The following is a 20,490-nucleotide window of genomic DNA, read 5'->3' as shown; positions in this document are numbered from 1 at the left end:
ACAAACTCTGATGTAAAGTATGGTCTTTGGGTGTCAGTGTAGTTCATCGTTTACAATAAATGGATGACTCTTGTGAAGAATGTTGGGAATTGAGGGGATTATACATCAATGGGAATATATAGGAAATCTCTGTACCTTTCACTCAATTTTGCTGTGAATCTAAAACTGCTAAAAAAAGTCTATTTAAAAATTTAACTAACAAGCAAAAATAGAGATAGAGTCATAGATAAAGAGCAGGTAGACAGCTGTCACGAGAGGGGTTAGGTGTGGGGGTGATAGAGGGATTGAGTAAAAAAAAAGCAGACTAAACCTCATGGACATGGACAACAATGTGGTGATTACAGGGCAGAGGTGGAAGAGGGTGTATGTGAGGGGGGATAAGTGGTGATGAACAGAGACTTGACTTGGGGTAATGAACATACAACATAGTGTACAGGGGATGGGTTGTAGAATTGTGCACCTGAAATCTGTATAATTTTGTTAACCAGTGTCAATGTAAGTAAATGTGTTTTCAGTTACTACTATAAAACATTTCACTACTATAAAACATTTCTACAAATGTAGTGACTTAAACCAACTTCAATATATTATCTCATGGTTCTGTTGAAGATGGAGCAAGCCTACCTTCTCCCTTGAGAGGGGAGAAACCAGAAGAATACAAGAGAAAGGAGCCAGCAGGGATAACTGAGTCAGCCAGTTATAAATTAACTACACCCCATAGTTCTCTAAATGGTTGCTTAGAGCCACTTGCAACATAAAGCAAGAAAAGCAGGATCTGTGTGTAGCTATGACCAGTGATCTGGAAACCCCACCCCCTACTGACCCCACCAAAACTCCCCCTCCCCTCTCCTTGAGTCCTGGGAAACCTTAAACAAAGGAATCAGATGCCCATTGCTTGGATACTGTAAGGTATATAACCTGTAAGAAAATCTAATTTGAAGAGCTTGTTCTTTGGTGCTACTAGGTTCATGTGCTTCTCTGGCTACTAATAAATTCTCCTTCCTTCATTAATTAAGTTGTCGTAGTGTCTCCTCCACCAGGATCATTTTCCTGCAACATTATAGGTCAGAATTCTGGATGATCATGACTGGTTCTCTGTTCTGAATCTGAAACCAAGGTATCAAGTGTCTAGGCCTTTATTGGGAAATTCCAGGAAGAATTTACTACTCTGTTCATTCCGGTTGATGTGCTTAGTGCCATATGGTGGTAGGACTGAGGTTTCCATTTTCTTGCTATCTGTTTCACGAATCATTTTTAGCTTCTAAAGCCTGTCTGCATTCCCTGGTTCAGGGCCCTCTTCATCTAAAAGATCAATAACAGTGACCTTTTCATTTGGGTCAGTCCTTCTTTTGTCTCTCATCTGTCTGATCTCTGGCTCTGCCTCATCTTTCCTGCCTTCAGCTAGAGAAAGTGCTCTACTTTAATGGGCTCACAAATTTAGTTTGTGTTTACAAAGATAATCCAGAATATCTCCCTGGAATTTATATTATGGTCCATACCCTTAGTTACATCTGTAGAGGAGTCCCTTTTGCTGTGTATTCTGTTCACAGGTTTCAGGGACTAAGAAGGAGCTCTGTGACTTTAGAAAAGTTATCCTGAACTGCGCCTCCTTCTAAAAGTTCAAAACAAACCAACCAATCCAGTTTTACATAAAAAAAAGGCAATAGCAAAGCATAGATATAGTTCTTTATTTAAAACAAAAGCTTCAAGAATTTAAAGTATGATACAACATGTGAAAAGACAATATTCATCAGAATGAGAAAAATTCAGAAAAGAAGTAACAGAACTGAGGTATTAGAAATAAAGGAAAAAATTCAACACAAGAGAGAATAAACATAGAGTTTTTTAAGAGAAATGGAAGGTAGACAAGATAGTATAGTAAATATAAAAAATGAAGAAATTTAAAGAAGGATTGGAAAGAAAGTTAAAAAACATTCAGAGGAGGTAATGAAGTGTCAACATAAAGATAATTAAGGTTTCTGGAAAAAAATTAAAAACAAAACAAGGGGACAGGAAGAAAAACCCAGTAACAACAACTTAAGAAAAGTTTTCTAAAAATATTTAAAATTATATATTTAAAGTACCCTGAGTGCCGAAGAATATTAACCCAGAATGGCCAATATCCAAATATATATATTCTAAAATTACGGTACTTTAAATAGAAACTAATTTAGCTCTGGACAAAACCAGCAAGTGATTAATAAGGGAAAGAAATTAGATTACCATCGTACCTTTTATGATAGTAGAAAATGGATAACATATTTAAGATACTCAAGGAAAGAAATGTTAGCCAGGGATTTTATATTTAGCAAACTAACCTTCAAACTGTGAACAATATACAAGAACTCAGTGAAATATTTCTCAAGATTCCTCTCTGAATGTGTTTTTAACTACCAAAATAACAGAGAAACATCACCATAAGGCCATGTGTTGGCATTAAGTGTATAGTTACTGAGTTAAAGAACTCAGACTAAATGATGTTGAAGGGGAGACAGGATGGTGTATAATGGCTATTTGCTGAGATAGAATAGAGCCCAACTACCACAAAATGGAAGTAGAATGAAAAGCACATACGCAAATAATAATAATAATAATAATAACCCATTCCCAGTAATTACTATATAAGTGATAGTATTAGTATTGCTATTCTGAGATTATCTTGTGTGTAATGTGGGATAAAGTAAGTGAATATATATGGGATATTCTGTCATTTCTTGTATTCCTGAGACATAGGATTGTTGATATAGATGAAAAAGACATGGATATAATATGAGAGGTTAAGTGAAAAACTTTGTAGTTTTAAATTTGGATTTGATTTGGAAGTGTAAGTATGATTTTATCTTAAAATATGAAATTATGTCAAAATATTTCCCAAAATATATGGCATTTAATGATTGCATTGCTGTCCTAAGTCCTACTTCTCCAAATGTCCATTGTATCCTACAGCCCTGGATATTCACTCTAGAGACTTGATAAGCTTACTTAGCTCTTAAAATCCTTAAGTCCTTCTTCATCCATACTATTAAGCCAATCAAACTGTAAATCCCATCAGTTCTATCCTCTCCATTCTGTTGACATCATCATCTCTAACCTGAGCACTGCAATGGTCTACTAACTGATCTCCTTGCCACACTATATTCTGTTTCTTACCTAGCAAAGCCACCTCTATAATACACATATCATCACCCACTCCAGTCACTTCCCAGGGTCCTAAGTATGGTTACAGTGACTTGAAGGATACAGCCCCTTGCTAACACTTGAGCTCTACGGGCACTATGCTACTGCCAGCTCCCTGATTCTCCAGCTCTCCTGGGCTTCTTTAGGTTACTGAAACATGCCTGAGTGTTAAGGGCCATCACATTAATTGTTTTCTTTTCCTAAACATTTTTCTCCTCCTTCTATATCTTATTCTTCCTTAAGGTATCAGCTTAAATATCATGTTTTTGCCTTGGCTGGCTGGCTCAGTGAATAGAGCGTCTACCCAGCACACCGATGTCCTGGTTTCCATCCCTGGTCAGTACACACATGAGAAGCAACCATCTCTTTCGCTCTCTCTTCTTCTCTTTCAGTGGCTCTGTTGGTCTGTGCATCAGCCCCTGGTGCTGAGGACAGCTTGGTTGTTTCCAAGCATTGGCTCCAGATGAGGGTTGCTGGGTGGATCCCAGTCAGGGCGCATGCAGAAATCTGTCTCTCTATCTCCCCTCCTCTCACACACACAAAAAATCAATCACCTTCTCTAGGAAATTATTTCTGATCCCTACCCTACACTAGAAAATGAACCCCTGAGGGCATAGCACACTGCACTTCTTGGTAACACTCTGAGTACTGTACTCACATTTTCAATGCCATTTCCCCCATCAACCTATAAGTTCCATGAAGAGAGAAATCTGTCTATCTATTTTCTGTATCATCCTTATTTCCTAGCACATAAAAAATACTGACTAAATATTTATTACATGAGTAAAAGAATGACTGTTTAAGTAAGATTGGAGCATAAAAGAGGCTGCTATTTTCTTGATCTAATGTCCACATTTATTAAAACCAAGTATAATGTCATCTATTTTACATTTATAGGAATATTAATTGAAGGATATTCTCACATTCTACAGCCATTAATCAGGCCATCAATTTATTTAATTAAAACTTTTCCAGGTAGGTCATTTAATTTATATGGAAAACATTTTATTCTTTCCATCTTAACTTACAAATACAATAAAAGCTGATTAACTTGAACCTCCAATTAGTAATGCAATTATTATGCTCTGCTTTGAACAGACTAGTCAAACCTCAATGGAGAAAAAGTCTATTATCATGGATTTTACTAAAATGTAACAAACTATAGAAATGATCCCTGAAAGTATAGTCTTTGGATTTTACTAAAATGTAAGCAAAACTACTAAGCCATATTCCAGAGTCAGTCCAGATTTTTACATTTTCTATATTTGAGGTGACCACACATGCTCAGAATACTGATCCTATAGTTCTCTGAAGTTTCAAGTCATAAAATTATCATGACACAAATGTGGATGAATATCTTTTATGAAGACTTTCTATGACAAATGTTAAAGCAAAACAAAAGGAAATGAATAAATTATTTGGCTAGTAACTAAATTAACTATAAAAATAAAAAAGATATTACCTCTGAGCCCTCTGGGAACTTTTGAATGCCTCTCATACATTTCTTAATTTCTATAGCACCCTACATGATTTATATGCACTTATTTTCTCACATAAATCTTATAGTGAGGTGTGAACTCTTCATGGGTTCTACTGTGTAAGTCATAATTTCCTAATAAGCCACTGATTTCATTTCTGAAAAATCATACAGGGTTAAAACTTCACTTTGCTGTGAAGTGGGTGGGTGTTTTAAAGAGATGTGAACCTTCTCTTGCTAAATATATGTTGGCTGTTATTTAATCTTTCCTTCAATTAGTCTAGGAATGTATGGAATTAATGTTATTTTGCTTATAGTATTGTGTGTCCACCTATTTTTTTTTAAAACTTCCTTGACATTGTCAATTGTAACTCTAGATGGATTTGTTTTTGGATAATGTAGTTTACATAACTTTACAGCAAATCCTTACTGTTATAACTTGTAGTGATAACTTGAGCACAGATAGTGTGAGAAGTGAAAGGGAGCTAGGGCTGAGTGCAGAAGTCAACACCACGGAAGCACAGGGACTGGGGGAACTGCTGACTGCAGACTTAGTGCAAAAGAGCAGCCTCCTGGACGAGAAGGAACGGAAGCTTCCAGATAGGCATATGGAGCTCAACCTCAAGGAATCTAGCAAGCATAGAGGTGGGGAGAAGATTTATTTTTATATATAGAGAGAAGATCTACTTCGAACTCAGGATAGCCTCCAGAATTTCTGAAACAAAATATGAATTTCTCGAAGGTAGTGGGAGGCAGCCTGTGGGGCACAAAGGATGCATTTCCAATCTTCCTAAAGCTCAATTAAATTCTACCTTGAAGGTGTGATCAAAACCATTGTTTCAACCAGAAGAAGAAGAAGACTTAGGTTTTATTTATTTATTTATTTATTTTGTATTTTTTTTTTTTTTTCTTTCTGAAGCTGGAAACGGGGAGAGACAGTCAGACAGACTCCCGCATGCGCCCGACCGGAATCCACCCAGCACGCCCACCAGGGGCGATGCTCTGCCCACCAGGGGGCGATGCTCTGCCCCTCCGGGGTGTTGCTCTGCCTCGACCAGAGCCACTCTAGCGCCTGGGGCAGAGGCCAAGGAGCCATCCCCAGTGCCCGGGCCATCTTTGCTCCAATGGAGCCTTGGCTGCGGGAGGGAAAGAGAGAGACAGAGAGGAAGGGGGGGGGGTGGAGAAGCAAATGGGCGTTTCTCCTATGTGCCCTGGCTGGGAATCGAACCCGGGTCCCCCGCACGCCAGGCCAACGCTCTACCGCTGAGCCAACCGGCCAGGGCCGACCTAGGTTTTATGAGGCTTGTTACTTATATATTTTAAGGGTCCTATTTAAAAACAAATACAACATTGTAAATACAAATTTACTTATAAGAGCCCCTTAGAAAGGAGCTTGAAGGTCTGAAAGGGAATTGTGCAGGTGAGAGTCTGTCAAGGTTGAGAGTCTTAGCTTTGGGATGAATGTGCCCTGGGTTCAACTATGCAGTATGATTGCTTGATGTGAATTCTGACTCACTTTTGTCTTAGCACCATGAATGATTGGTCTGATAACTGGTTCTTGTCCATCCAACTATGCATCCCAGTCCGATGCTCTATCCACTGAGCCATCGCCTGGTCAGGCTGTTTTATATTTTTCTAATATGCACAGACTAAGAAAGCACTATGAGGCAAAGGCAATGGGCCTGCAGCCCCATAGGTTTCTATGATAAGAGAAAACAGACTACATATGAGAATTAATAACAATTATAAAATAATTAATAGCATTCATTGAGTGCCACATGCCAAGCTAAGCAGCTCTTTATGATGTTACTAGTATATAGAGGTCAACAACACTATATCTGACTTTCAAAGACAATTTCTAACCAAAGTACTTCATAGTCAGTTCAAGTTAGTAAATAAGAGCATATACTGCTCTATGATCTGCAATGTGTTTGCAGGTTATATATGGCAGACATCTTTGCATGTCAGTATCTCAAGATCTAATATTTGAATAATACTTCATTAATCTGACTTTTACCTTTTCCATCAAACACGCTTAAAATAATAAACTCATAAATGTAACATAAATGTATATATATATATATATGTCTGGCTATAGATCTAGATATACAGATAGACATAGATAAATATTTTGTACTTTATAGCATGTAAGAAAGGATTCAGGGTGGTAGGAACTAAAAACTACTTAAAATGAGTAACTGTTAATTACTTCATTTTAAAACATATTCTTTTGTAAATAAATAACTTTATGAAGTTGGTTAATTAGTAAATTTCAAATTGTGCATTATTATCCTTATAAAAGCTGCAAAGTGTCCATAAAAATAATTAAATAAGGTATTGCACACACACACATACTTATACACGTACTCACCCAACTCATAAATGTATGTAGTCTCCAGTTAACCTAATATGTGGCACTGGGACCCTGTCATGAAATAAAAACACATAAATTATGAAATCTATGTTTTTCCTCAATGTTATATAAGAACACTTGCTTTGTCAACCCAATTATTATGAGCAAAAAATGATAAAAAGCCAAAGACTTAAGAAGCAAAGACTTTGCTTCTTTAGCTTTTTATGTCCTAGAGGCTTCTATTTTAATTGAACATAGCAGTTTTCTGTGTTGTTTTTCGAACTTGACAGTACTTGATAAAAAAAACGGTTTAACTAAAACTTAGAGGTAATAATTCAACAGAGCCTTGTGTAACCCAGAAACCCCGTTTGGTACTTTCAGGGTAAGCACCATTTTCAGGAGGAAATAAATATGTTGTAGGAAATGAACAAAAGAAATTATTTTTATTCTTGGAAAATTATAAATAATTAAAATTGTTATTACAGTGCCAGCCACATTTCCTTCTTCAGTCGGTGCTGTACTTTATAAAACATGCCAGCCTTGCATACGAGCAGGGTGTGCTGGATGGTAGCCTTGTCTTCCCTCTGGCATTTATGTGCACAGTGAGCACTGTAACTCATTAGGGGCATGACCTAATCAGTTATAATTTAAAAACTGCATTCCCTATATTGGAAGCTAAGCCTATTTAATTAAAATCATCTTTTAATATTCACAAAAGTCTAGAAAAAAAATATATCAATATATATATGAGCAATTTAGGAATGATACACCTAAAATAACTATAATTAATTACCTTGACTTTAAAAGATGAATGGGAAACCAAAATATATAGAAATTTATCTTTTTGAAACTAAAAAAATATATTTATCTTATACATGAACTAGTAAGGGCAGAAAATTTACCATGGTGAACTTAATGTTCAGTGTTTAATGCAGTTGCACATGGAAATTATCACTCAAAACTTTTATGAGGATAATGGTAGTCCTGTCTCCATTGGGGGAAATGATTCCAGTAGTTAGAGGTGTCTGTGTTGTTCTCATGACTGAACATGGTTAAAAGAAGAGAGGTGTGCAATGGGAGAGAAATTCATATTTACATTTTTCCATAAATAATGTATACTGAACACTCTCCATGTGCCAGAAATTATGTGAAGGACTGGAAATAAAAGACGGTTTTGTCCTCCTGGGAATTGCATTCTCCTATATAATTGAAATAAACTGAGAGAGCACCTTGCAGTGAGGGTAGTGAAGCACAGAAGAGAAGCAGTTGCCACCTTCCTTGGACGTCTGGTAAGATTTTCCTGATGTGTCCCTTAGTCCCGTTTCTGCTACCTTACTTAGACCAGCAATTTCCAATTGTTGTGCCATGAGAGGCACATGGATGTGCCACTTGAATTTTTAAAGCATGCAATATCTAATTGTGTAGGCAGGAGCACTGACCTCTTTTCCCTTAATTGTCAAATTTAAAAATGTCAACACCAACATAACCAGAATGAATGAATCAAAATTATAGTTATTTTTTTTGTCAGATCAGCCAAAAATATTACATACTTTTTGGTGTTCTGCAGAATTTTGATAATTAGTTTACGAGTGCCATGAGATGAAAAAGGTTGATAATCACTGCTTTAGGTCATTGTTGTCTCACAACCAGTTTTAGCCACAATCTCAACCTAACCAGTCATCCTGCCTCCTCTCCCTTGCCTCTCTCAACTCCAGATCTGATTTTGAAGCTTTCAGTGTCTCCACTTCACCCTCAGGATAAAGTTCAAACACAGCATTTTAATTCAAAAGATTTCCCTTGGTTGGGCTACCATAGTCCTCACACCCTAATCTCTAGCTATTCTGTTGTACTTGACCTTTAAGGGATACTAACCTACCTTGAGTTCTAAAGACATATTATATTCTCATTCACCTTCTGCCCTCTGTTCATGCATTCTTTCTTTCTAGAGCATTCTCTTATTCCTTACTTCAGCTTTACCTGGCTAGTTTATACTCATCCTTTAACTTTAACTTTCAGCTTTGATATTTTCATTCTAACCAGCAATATGAGTGTCATCCTTGTCTCTTCCCTTTATTCCTCTTTTCTGTTTATTTTTTTTATTTTTATTTATTTATTTTTTTGTATTTTTATGAAGCTGGAAACGGGGAGGCAGTCAGACAGACTCCCGCATGCGCCCGACTGGGATCCACCCGACATGCCCACCAGAGCCATTCTAGCACCTGAGGCAGAGGCCATGGAGCCATCCTCAGCACCTGGGCCAACTTTGCCTCGGCTGTGGGAGGGGAAGAGAGAGACAGAGAGGAAGGAGAGGGGGAGAGGTGGAGAAGCAGATGAGCGCTTCTCCTGTGTGCCCTGGCCGAGAATTGAACGCAGGACTCCTGCACGCCAGGCCGACACTCTACCACTGAGCCAACTGGCCAGGGCTCCTCCTTTCTGTTTAAACGATCATCAAATCCTGAGAATTCTAAGATTAAGCATCTTTTCTGTGGACTATTTAAAATTCTTTTACTATTTATTAGAATAAATCTGAAAGGTTGTTATTTTTATTCCTCTTTCATAGGTGGTAAAACTGAAGGTAAGAAGATTCAATTACTGGGTCAGGATCACACACAATATGTCACAAATCTAAGATTCAAACCAAATTCCATTTGACTCCAAAGCCAAAATGCTATACCACACTGCCTAACCAAGGCAAGTGATAAACTAATGACCATTATGTGTTTGTTCCAAAAATGTTATTACTTTGAAATGTTTAACTTCATTTTTTTTAATTGCTTCTTCCATGATTATGTAACCAGAAAAATGACCCATAGATCCAGCAACCTGTCAGCAATGAAAATCAAACTTATGACATAGATGCTGATGAGAAGGAAAGAGGTTTACACAGATGCTGAGCACCTGAGCGGATGGGGGGACTCCAGTCCTCAAAAACCTGCAGTCCTCTCTGGTCAGGCAGGGGTTTTTATAAGGAGGGAGGAGAAAGAAGGTAATAAAAATAGAACAAAAGAATATAGAGCAGAGGGTTGAGAGTTCTCTGTTGAGGAGACTCAGCACAGTTTGTTCAGATAACTGGTGAAGGTCAGCACATCTCCCAGAATTGGCATATCTGAAGGCCAGAGTCTGTTTCTTTGCTTGTATAGGAATTAAAGCTAGCATGTAACTTATAAACTATAGTTATTGTTCTCTGTAACAGGGTCCCACAGTCAGGTTGTCCTCTTGGCTTTGAATGAGAATGAGAACTGTAAGCCTCAGCATGGTGGGACTGAGAATGGGGGTAGGGCTAAGGCAGGGGTCCCCAAACTACGGCCCGCGGGCTGCATGCGGCCCCCTGAGGCCATTTTTCCAGCCCCTGCTGCACTTCCGGAAGGGGCACCTCTTTCATTGGTGGTCAGTGAGAGGAGCATAGTTCCCATTGAAATACGGGTCAGTTTGTTGATTTAAATTTACTTGTTCTTTATTTTAAATATTGTATTTGTTCCCGTTTTGTTTTTTTTACTTTAAAATAAGATATGTGCATTGTGCACAGGGATTTGTTTATAGTTTTTTTTATAGTCCAGCCCTCCAACGGTCTGAGGGACAGTGAACTGGCCCCCTGTGTAAAAAGTTTGGGGACCCCTGGGCTAAGGTATATGTAGATCCTAATTATGCTTATTCTTCTTGCTCGGATGTTAACCTTTAATGTGTGTCAACTGGAGGGTAACAGGCCTTTCAACTGTATCGAGAACTTGGCCAGAAGTGAAAGTACGGAATTGACTATATATAAGGTCTACCAGAAAGTTCTGTCCGTTTTTGGAATAAAACAAAATACATATTTTTATTACCGTCAACAAACTGTATTAAATAATATAATTGCCATTATTATTAATGACTTCTTGCCAGCGTGAGGGCAATTTGTATATCCCATTTTTGAAAAATGTTTTATCTTTTAATGTGAAAAATTGAACCAGTGCTTGTTTGATATCTTCTTCATTTTTGAATTTTTTGCCCTTCAAAAAATTTTGTCAGGACAAAAACAAGTGATAGTTGGAGGGTGCTAAGTCCAGAGAATATGGTGGATGCGACAGACATGCTTCTGTAGCATTTCTTCCTTGTTTAAATTCGTAAAAATTACAGTGGTGTAAATGAACTTTATCAGTAGCCATGGGTACACTATCGCTTCACACATAAGACTAACGTGAATCAATTTTGTTTTAGTTAATTTGCTACGTCAGTATGTATACATTAAGTGATAAAAATAGAGAGGCACACATGCACCAAATAAACATGTGCTAATGTGTCAAAACGGTGTGATAGAAACGGACAGAACTTTCCGGTAGACCTTATACTTTTGATTTGTTACAGAACTTTGTTCACTAAACTGGTGATATTGAATCATAGTTATAAGAGCAATACTGGACTTAACATTTTACAGAAGTTTTTTATGAGCTTATTTTGTTAGTACATTCTATTTAACTCTATTATTATATGGCTAGTCAGACCAGGCAAATCAGAAATATAATGTTTATTCCTATTTATAGTTATACAAAAATCAGTGGCTAATGTAATTGGACACTAGGCTTTTTTACACATTGTCATCTCTTTAAGATTTCTCCTATGTAGCAATGGCTATTTTATGTGAGGCAATGGGACATGGCAATTGAATATGTATTTCTAGAGGTTAGAAAGTAAGAAACAATTGAAAAGTGAATGAAGTAAATGTTTTTGTATCAAATACGTTTTTAATAACTCTTATGAATCATAGAAGCAGAGAGTAGAACAGCGGTTAGCAGGGGATGGGAGGTGAGAGAAATGGAGAGATGTTGACCAAAGGGTACAAAACTGCAATTATGTAGGATAGATACATCTAGAGATATAGCACACTGACCATAGTCAGTAATACTGTATTGAATACTAGAAATTTCCTAAGAGAGTAGATTTTAGGTGCTTTCACCTCACAAGGAAAAAGGCAACCATGTGAGTAGTAATTATTTTACTGTGTAATGTATATCAAATTGTCATGTTGTATACCTTAAAGTCTTACAATTTTTATTAAAATATAAAAAGAAAAGAATTCTTGTTATGCAAAATATCATTAAAGTTCTGGATCTTCTATACAAATAATAAATAAGTAAGTAAATAAATAAGTATTGCAGACACACTAGGAAATTCTAGTCACAGTTGTCAAAATTTGCTGTATTTTATAAAGATTGTATAATAACACACATATATTACATGTGATTCACCATTTTGAGAGCTAGGTAATATTGAAATGAAAGACCTAGCCTTAGACTAAAAGGTTTTGGAATATGATAACATTGCATTGGATGGTAGGCTTTTGTTTGCTATAACTACATTCAAATTTAGAGATAAAAAAAAAAAAAAAAAAAAGGCCTGACAGATGTTGAAGCCCTTCCTCCTTATATATTAGTAAATTTACCCTAGTGGCCATGATGGGCCTGCAATCCAAAATTTATAAAAGTGAAGATAAGAAGTACTGTGAAGGAGACGCTATTTTTAGATTGGAGAAATGCTAAGGAACCAATGGGAGCCAGGCACCTGGCCCTCATCGAGTAATCTTGTGTTGACACAAAGTCTGTTGCCTTGGCCGGTTGGCTCAGTGGTAGAGCGTCGGCCTGGCAGTCGGAAGTCCTGGGTTCGATTCCTGGCCAGGGCACACAGGAGGAGCACCCATCTGCTTCTCCACCCCTCCCCTCTCCTTCCTCTCTGTCTCTCTCTTCCTCTCCTGCAGCTGAGGCTCCATTGGAGCAAAGATGGCCCGGGTGCTGGGGATGGCTCTGTGGCCTCTGCCGCAGGCGCTACAGTGGCTCTGGTTGTGGCAGAGCGAAGCCCCAGATGGTCAGAGCATCACCCCCTGGTGGGCAGAGCGTCACCCCCTGGTGGGCAGAGCATCGGCCCTGGTGGGCGTGCAGGGTGGATCCTGGTCGGGTGCATGCAGGAGTCTGTCTGACTGTCTCCCCATTTCCAGCTTCAGAAAAATACAAAAAAAAAAATACAAAAAAAAAAAAAAAAAGCCTGTCCATCGCAGAGAGATAGTTTCCAAAGTAATAGCCATTATAATTTCAAAACCACAAAGAAATACAGAGATAAGTTAAGAGAAGAATATTTTCCTCAAATGATGATATAGGAGTGGCAGAAAATTTTACAGAAAATTGCCATATTTATCCATTCTGTATTTTTTAAGCAACATTAGAAATATTTTAAATACCTTTATGTTCTACTCACATGTACATACCTTAAAAAATCATTGCAAGCAGAGCAGAGGATTTGAGTAGTGATTAGAGATGTTTTTATTCAAATGACATGCCACTGAAATAGATTGCTCTTTTTCAATTTCTTCTGTTTAATTTCAGCCAACAAGAAATATCTGAGATAAATTCCTATTTAACCTAAGGGAAAATATCAAATTTTTGCTTTTTAAATCTCCACTGAAGATTGAAATTGGTTTGATTGCAGAGCTAGTTCCAAAAGTTTAGTGGAAAAAAAGAAAAAACCTACTAAATCCTATTAAAGAACAAAATTCAACTGAGTATATTTGATGATCTAATCGGTGTTATCGGCAGTATCCCTAGAAGGGCGCTCCTAGGGGTTGTACAGAAGGGAAAATTTTTATAGAAAGAGAGGTGGGACAAGGAAGCTATTAATAAAAGAAAAGGATTATTTTTAGACCAGGACCTGTTTTGGGGAGAAGGGAGCTGTGAAAGTTTTTATCATGCAGATTGCCTCTTCTTTCTGTGGGTGATGGAGAGGACCCATGTGATAGATTACCTCATAATGTTGAACAGAAAATTCCAGACTGGTTAATTAAGCGTCTGTTTCTGGGAAAGATTGAAACAGCAATTAGGTCATGTATTAAATCCAGGTTTGGTATCATGAGCTTTAGCACGAGTAACATTATTTTGGGCCTTTAACAATCTTAATGCAGTATCTCTTAGCTCCTGCCCCACCTCCTCCAGCCTGGCCTGCACAGGAGCAAAGGATGTACTAAGGGAAACTACAGGGAAGAGCGAAGGAAGCTACTCAAGAGCCTCAGGTTGATTTAAAACTACTGCCGGGAAATTTACGCCTCCCCTACGCCTGAAAAATGTTTTTAAAAGGTGTTCTGGTAGATCAGAGCATGAACCACAGGGGAAAAGGACTTAAAAGTATGCACAGTTTGAAAGAGCATTCTTCATAATGTGCGCCTTCTAGGGGGAAAGGCAAAAGTGATGTGAAAAGTGTTAGGTAGGGAAAGCGAAAAGAAGCAAAAGGGAAGAAGTCTTTGTCCTAGGAGACAGTAGATAACCAAAAATTAGAGGGGCAACCCCTCATCTCCCACCAGCAAAACAGCCAGCAATCCACTAAAGTATCAGAACTTTGCCATTCTGACAGATGAAGGTGTTACTCACTTGGGGTCAGCCTCTGCCTCATTCTCGGGGCCCTTGTAAGCACTGGAACCTGGAGCCAGACGGTGAACCAAACTCTGCCCAACTCTTCTCATCAGAGCTCTCCAGAGGTGTAACTGTGGCGCTCTTTCCCTTTCCTTATTACGCCAGCTTTGTGTTAATTACGTAGTTTTTTCAAAACAATCTGTATTGTTCAAGGCATACAAAGATGGAGAAGCTATAAAATTAAAGTTAAGAGAACATTTACCACAAAAACCAGATGCTACAGTGCTCACTTGTTGAAGTGCAGGGGGAGATAGTAATTCAAAGTAGGCACGCAGAGGTCTTCCAAGCCATCAGGTGGTCTGATGTGGCCTTAGATGGGTGTGAGGTTGTGAGGAGGGGTTTTGGAGGGGCAGGGAAGGCAGATGGTGTTAATTTTATTACCAAACTTAAAATTATAGATCTCTTCAGCATGTGTTTCACAATAATAACAAGATTTAAAATGAAATTTGACATCTGCAATACTAAGTTATAAGTATAAACTTAAGAATTTTTTATATATCATAAATAGTTGTAGGTATTGTAGAGAGTTCATTTTGCAGAGTGTTCAATGTTAGCGTTTTTCAGCTGTATTAGAAGAAGTACTCCAGCATCTGTGCTTTTAACTGCTGTGAATCTGGCTATTTGACAGAAATTTATGAATTTGGGCACTGGATGAGGAAAAAAATTATGTAGCTTAAAAATGCCTGACATTATGATGCTAGGCAAGGTAAGGACATATTTATAGACTATAGGAGAGTTTTGAAAGTCATTGAACAACACGTACTACTTGTGATGCTTTCTAGCCCTTTGCTGTTTGTTTCAGACACCAGCCCATGTAAGAGAGGACACTGTGAATTACTGAAAGATTTTAGTTGTATCAAGTTAGTATGTAAAAGTTGGTTGATTCAGTCTTGTGGCCATTTTCATATGGAAATATAAAATTCTTTTATTCCCACAGATTCATGATCTAAGAACTGGTGTGATATTACGAGATTGCATCCCTCTGGTAGGAGAAATGAATAGACTGTCACTTTGTGGAATGTGAAACAAATGTAGTTACATCTATAGAGTGGTCTGTTTACATTCCTGTCATCTGCCTGAATGATGGGGGAACATTATGAAGAGTCATATTTAGGCCCTAGTTGGTTGGCTTAATGGTAGAGTGTCAGCCTGGTGTGTGAAGTCCCGGTTTCAATTCCTGGTCAGGGCACATAGGAGAGGCGACCATCTGGTTTTTGACACTCCACCTTCCCCTTCTCTCTCTCTCTCTCTTTTCTTCCCATAGTCATGGCTTGAGTGGTTTGAGCACATCAGCTTGGGGCACATGAGATAGATTAGCAAGATAAAATAATCAAATTTAATGTATACATACATGACTCCACATGCATGGGAAGTTCAGAGACAGAAAGTGGACATGGGTATGTAAGACCTTCTGATTAGGGATGAAGTAAGGTGCTTTGGGGCTCCAGAATATCACTGCAGGGAGAGCACATGTTCAGAAATGATTAGTTTGCCCTGACATATATCATAGATAGGTAAAAAGTCATTTATGGTGATAACTCTTATCATGGCGAGGCTTCTAATTTAACTTCTTCTAGATAGTTAAGGTAGGGGCAGAAGTTTCTCCTGAGCCTGCATGATTTCAGTTGCCTATAGCTCAAAATAATCTGCATACCACTGAGGCACATCTTGGGGTGACCTTTCTGAGCCCCACACTTCATAACTACCAGATACTGATCTTTTCACCCAAATTTAACTCTCTGATAGAAGAGACAGTTTGTGTAGTATGGTTGATACCCATGTGGTTACTGGTGATAAGTGACATTCTAACTATATAGTAGATAATAGGTTCCTGATGTGAAATGAGATAGTTTGGGAAATTCCTAAAAATATGACAAAACAGAATGGTCTTTATTTGTGTTTCTTTTTCTAACCTCTTCTTTCTGTTACTTATTCATTCATTTGCAGGTTCATAAGACATTTTGTGCCTGGCCTGTACTTGGTACTAGAATATGAAGATAAGTTCAAGTTTTAAGAGCTTGTGTGTTCAAGAAGGTCAGGAAAATACATAGTCAAGAGATGGAAAGAGAAAAGAATGGAATAAAGTTTAAGAACATGCTGTGTGACTGGTGGCACCATGGATAGAGCACCAACCTGGGACGTTGAGGTCTCAGGTTTGAAACCCTGAGTTCACTGACTTGAGCACGGGCACACCAGCTTGAGCCCAAAGGTTGCTGGTTTGAGCAAGGGGTCACTGGCTCAGACAGAGCCCCCAGTCAAGGTATATATGAGAAGCAATCAATGAACAAATAAAGTGCTGCAACTACAAGTTGATGCTTCTCTCTCCCTTCCTTTCTCTGTCTCTCTCAAAAACAAACAAATAGAAACAAACAAACAAACAATGCAATGCTACCATAGAATATGCTGAATATTTAAAAAAATACTCAGGCAATGAAAATGCCCTTTTAACCGTGTTAATGTACAGAGCAAGAAGATAAAACAAGAAAGAGCACATGGTGCAAATGCAAAAGATGGCATTAGGGAAAGGGAAGATATTTAATGGCTACTTAGCTTCCATTTTGTTTACTAAGGAGGAACATCTTCAGACTAAAAAGTCTTGAATAATTAAGATTAAGAAGGATTTAAAATCCATAGTATTAATAGGTAAGGGATCGAATTACTTTAATCACAAATTGTCAATTTTATAGTAACCCTGCAGAGTAACTACTACTCCTTCCCTGCCTCACCCATCTAATTGCATAGCTGAGGAAGCTGAAGCTCAGAGATATGACACAGCCAACAAGCAGCAGTCAGGATTCCCAATAAAACCTGACTCTCCTCAAAGCTGTGTTCTTCCCAGTGTTTCCCATGGCTCCCCAGAGCTGCCTCAAGTCCAGATCCCTAAGGACTCAGGTCTCAGCAACCATAAATTTGTTCTTACTTTTTTCTCAGCTTGGGGCCTTGAATTTTATAAGCTCCCAAAGCCTCAGAACAAAATTCCTTGAACTGAAGACCCAATACTTGAGTTCTGAAGCTTGAATCTTCTAAATTAGAATCAGCTCTTTGAGAGTTACCTAAATTTTCACATTTCAGCCTAAGGTGGAAGTCCTAAGTGCTGACGAGAGAACAGCAACGGAACCCAGACTCCAGTGTCTTGTTCTGAGCCCTCAACCTTCCGTTAAACATGCAGGAATCAGAAGTCCCTTGGGGACAAGAACTCCTGTCCATTCCAGCTATAATGGACATCTGTTTTCTCTGGACTATTGACTTTTACAAGTGTGGTTCTCTCTGCCTGGAGGCCTTTTTCTCTCTTTTACACTCTGCTAACTTCTTCCTCGTTCTTGGAATAAAAGACATTTCTTCCTAGGCTTTCCCTGACCCATAGACCAAGTTGAAAAGTAGTTGTTATTCATTTATATAGTACATCACACCTTTTCTTGATATTGTTTATTGACCTGTAATCTTTTTATTTTACTTCTCTCTTTTCTGCCATACTTAAGTATCTTTTCCTGCCACATCAGTCATGTGCCTAGCACTGTGCTTGGAACTATATCTATTTGAACTAACGCATGAAGAAATACATGAATAAATGATGAATGAATGAACTGTTAAGATTCTGATGGTAGATATGCGATTTGATAGTGGTATCTAAAATCATATGTCATTAGCAAAGAAAGGCATTACATGATTTTTATTTCTGAATAAATAAAACAATGTACTACATTGTCCAGCCTTCTCCTGCACTGTGAACAGTTATATCTAGCCCCTGTGGTAGGGGAGTAGAGTATGTCCAGAGCCGTTATTTAAGTCCATTTCTTTAGCAGCATTATTTCTGACAGTCAGCAGCTTTGGCTTGTGCTGTATGCACAATTTGAGTAATTCTGAATATTTCTATGACATCACACCCTCCTTCTCACTCTCAGAATCAGATTTGTTCATTTTAAGCCTCATATGAATATCAACTTAAAATGCAGATGGATGAATCTTAAAGGCTCATTTTTAAAGATAATGGACTGCCTAAAATTGAATGTGGGTGTCTTTTTTATAGCTTATAGAAGAAATAAAAAGGTGGAAACTGATGATGCATCAGTGACTCATAAAAAATAATACACTTACCATTTTCTCTGTAAAAATGTTTTCGTCAGTGATTTCTGATGGAATTAATCATGGCAGTCAAATTCACTTACAGAGTATGTGCTGGGTCTTGTTTTCTTGGTTTCCTGGTCCACTCTCCACCATTCGCATACTGTCCCCCCCCCCCGGGGGTATAGCAGACCTGTGTGGACTATGTCAATGTGGTCCTTCCTTCCTACACTTTTGGTTAGATGCAGCTCATGGGAGGCCACTATACGATTGCAGAGGGCAGGAGAATGAAGTCAGGGTAGCAGTTCTCCTGGCTCTCTCCCTGAGGGTTGGCTGTTAATCTCTATTAAATGTCAGACTCTCTGTTAAGTAGCCCTCACCTTACTCAAGTTACCCTGTTTAATTTCTGGTAAATGTTCCCTACTTGTGCCCCTTTAAGAGTAAGAATACACTAGCCTAGACTTGGGTACAATAGCAGGCCACCATGCTGAATTTTTCTAATTTTGGCTCACTAATTCCTAGAATTTCTTCATTAAACTCCTCAGATTACCCAATTTAAGTATGCTGTCTTTTTCCTGCCCAGAATCTGTCTTACACAGAAATTGCTTGTGGAATGGGAAAATATATTTTATGACAGCTGTTGATAATAGAATCAAAGGGTTTAAACCTCTTTCTTTGGTGAGATAATTGGGTTATGTTTTGCTTGTATTACACATAAGCTTTTAATATTCCCAAGAGTACTCTATAAAAATAGATAAAAACAGCCTGACTAGGTGGTGGCGCAGTGGATAGAGTGTTAGACTGGGATGTGGAGGACCCAGGTTTGAGACCCTGAGGTAGCCAGCTTGAGTGCGGGCTCATCTGGTTTGAGCATAGCTCACCAGCTTGGACCCAACGTCTCTGGCTTGAGCAAGGGGTTACTTGGTCTGCTGAAGGCCCACAGTCAAGGCACATATGAGAAAGCAATCAATGAACAACTAAGGTGTTGCAAGGAAAAACTGATGATTGATGCTTCTCATCTCTCTTTGTTCCTGTCTGTCTGTCCCTATCTATCCCTCTCTCTGACTCTCTCTGTTTCTGTAAAAAAAAAGAAATAAAAAGCTAAAAATAAATGCATGCACGCAGAGGTCTACTCAAGAGCATTTCAAAGAAGGAAGATGTGACACATGAAATAAATCAAACCACAAACAGCAGGCTGAAAAAAGATGATATGTCAGACTTAGTTGTTTAATAGAAAGTCAAGTTTCTATAACTATTCCATTAATTACTCATGTTTTTTATTCACTCACATGGTATTCGATTTATGCAGAAGTTTTTTATAAAAATGAACAGGCAAAAATATGTAACATGCACAAACATTTTTCAGTCGCACTTTTCCTGGCTCCTAACTAAAAAGGACCAACAGTTCAGTCTACTTTGCCTGCAAAGTAGTAAGGCAGAGGTGTGATGTAGTGTGACTGATCACACAGAAAGTTAGTATTTGATGAGTTGAGAGGGACTCCTGGGGAAACTGGGGCTGACAAGTCAAGATAAAGAATTGCTATCAAGAAAATTATCTGAAGGTGAAAGAGATTTAGTACTGCATTGTGAAGATGGGTGGTTGCTCCATATGCAATGTCAAGGGTAGGCAGAGAGAACAGGAGAGATGAGAGGATATCAGTTCTGTCTAGGATAAGAAAATCTGCACTTCTGGATCAAAGACAAATCAAGAGTGTCATTAAAAAAACATGCCTTCTAATATTTCAATAAGCTTGCTGCTTATTTGAAATGAATATAAAATACTATATATACACTAAGAAGCACTGTAGTTAAACTTTATGTTTATGTCCTTTTTGTTTGTAGGGTGTACATTGTAGTGATTTGCTGTCGGCTTAATGGAAGCAAACAGGTTTTGAACTTGATTCCTTTAACAAGAAGGATTCATGCATTTGACAGTCACGTTCAAAGTGCTTGCAATTTCTTTCTGCTTAGCACTGGGGATCCAGTGGTGAATA

General features: G+C 38.2%; 1 protein-coding gene and 1 pseudogene across 3 annotated transcripts in view; one reads left to right on the top strand and one right to left on the bottom strand.

Annotated features, from left to right (window-relative positions):
- The window catches only part of TRPC6 (transient receptor potential cation channel subfamily C member 6), a 134,868-nt gene that overhangs the window by 48,504 nt on the left and 65,874 nt on the right, over positions 1–20,490 (top strand). The window lies entirely within an intron of this gene.
- Positions 4,262–4,367, bottom strand: LOC136390138 (small nucleolar RNA U3; annotated as a pseudogene).

This window comes from Saccopteryx leptura, chromosome 1 (genome assembly GCF_036850995.1).
Source record: "Saccopteryx leptura isolate mSacLep1 chromosome 1, mSacLep1_pri_phased_curated, whole genome shotgun sequence".
NCBI lineage: Eukaryota > Metazoa > Chordata > Mammalia > Chiroptera > Emballonuridae > Saccopteryx > Saccopteryx leptura.
Note: the sequence above shows the minus strand (reverse complement) of the source record. Positions and strands in the feature narration are given on the sequence as shown.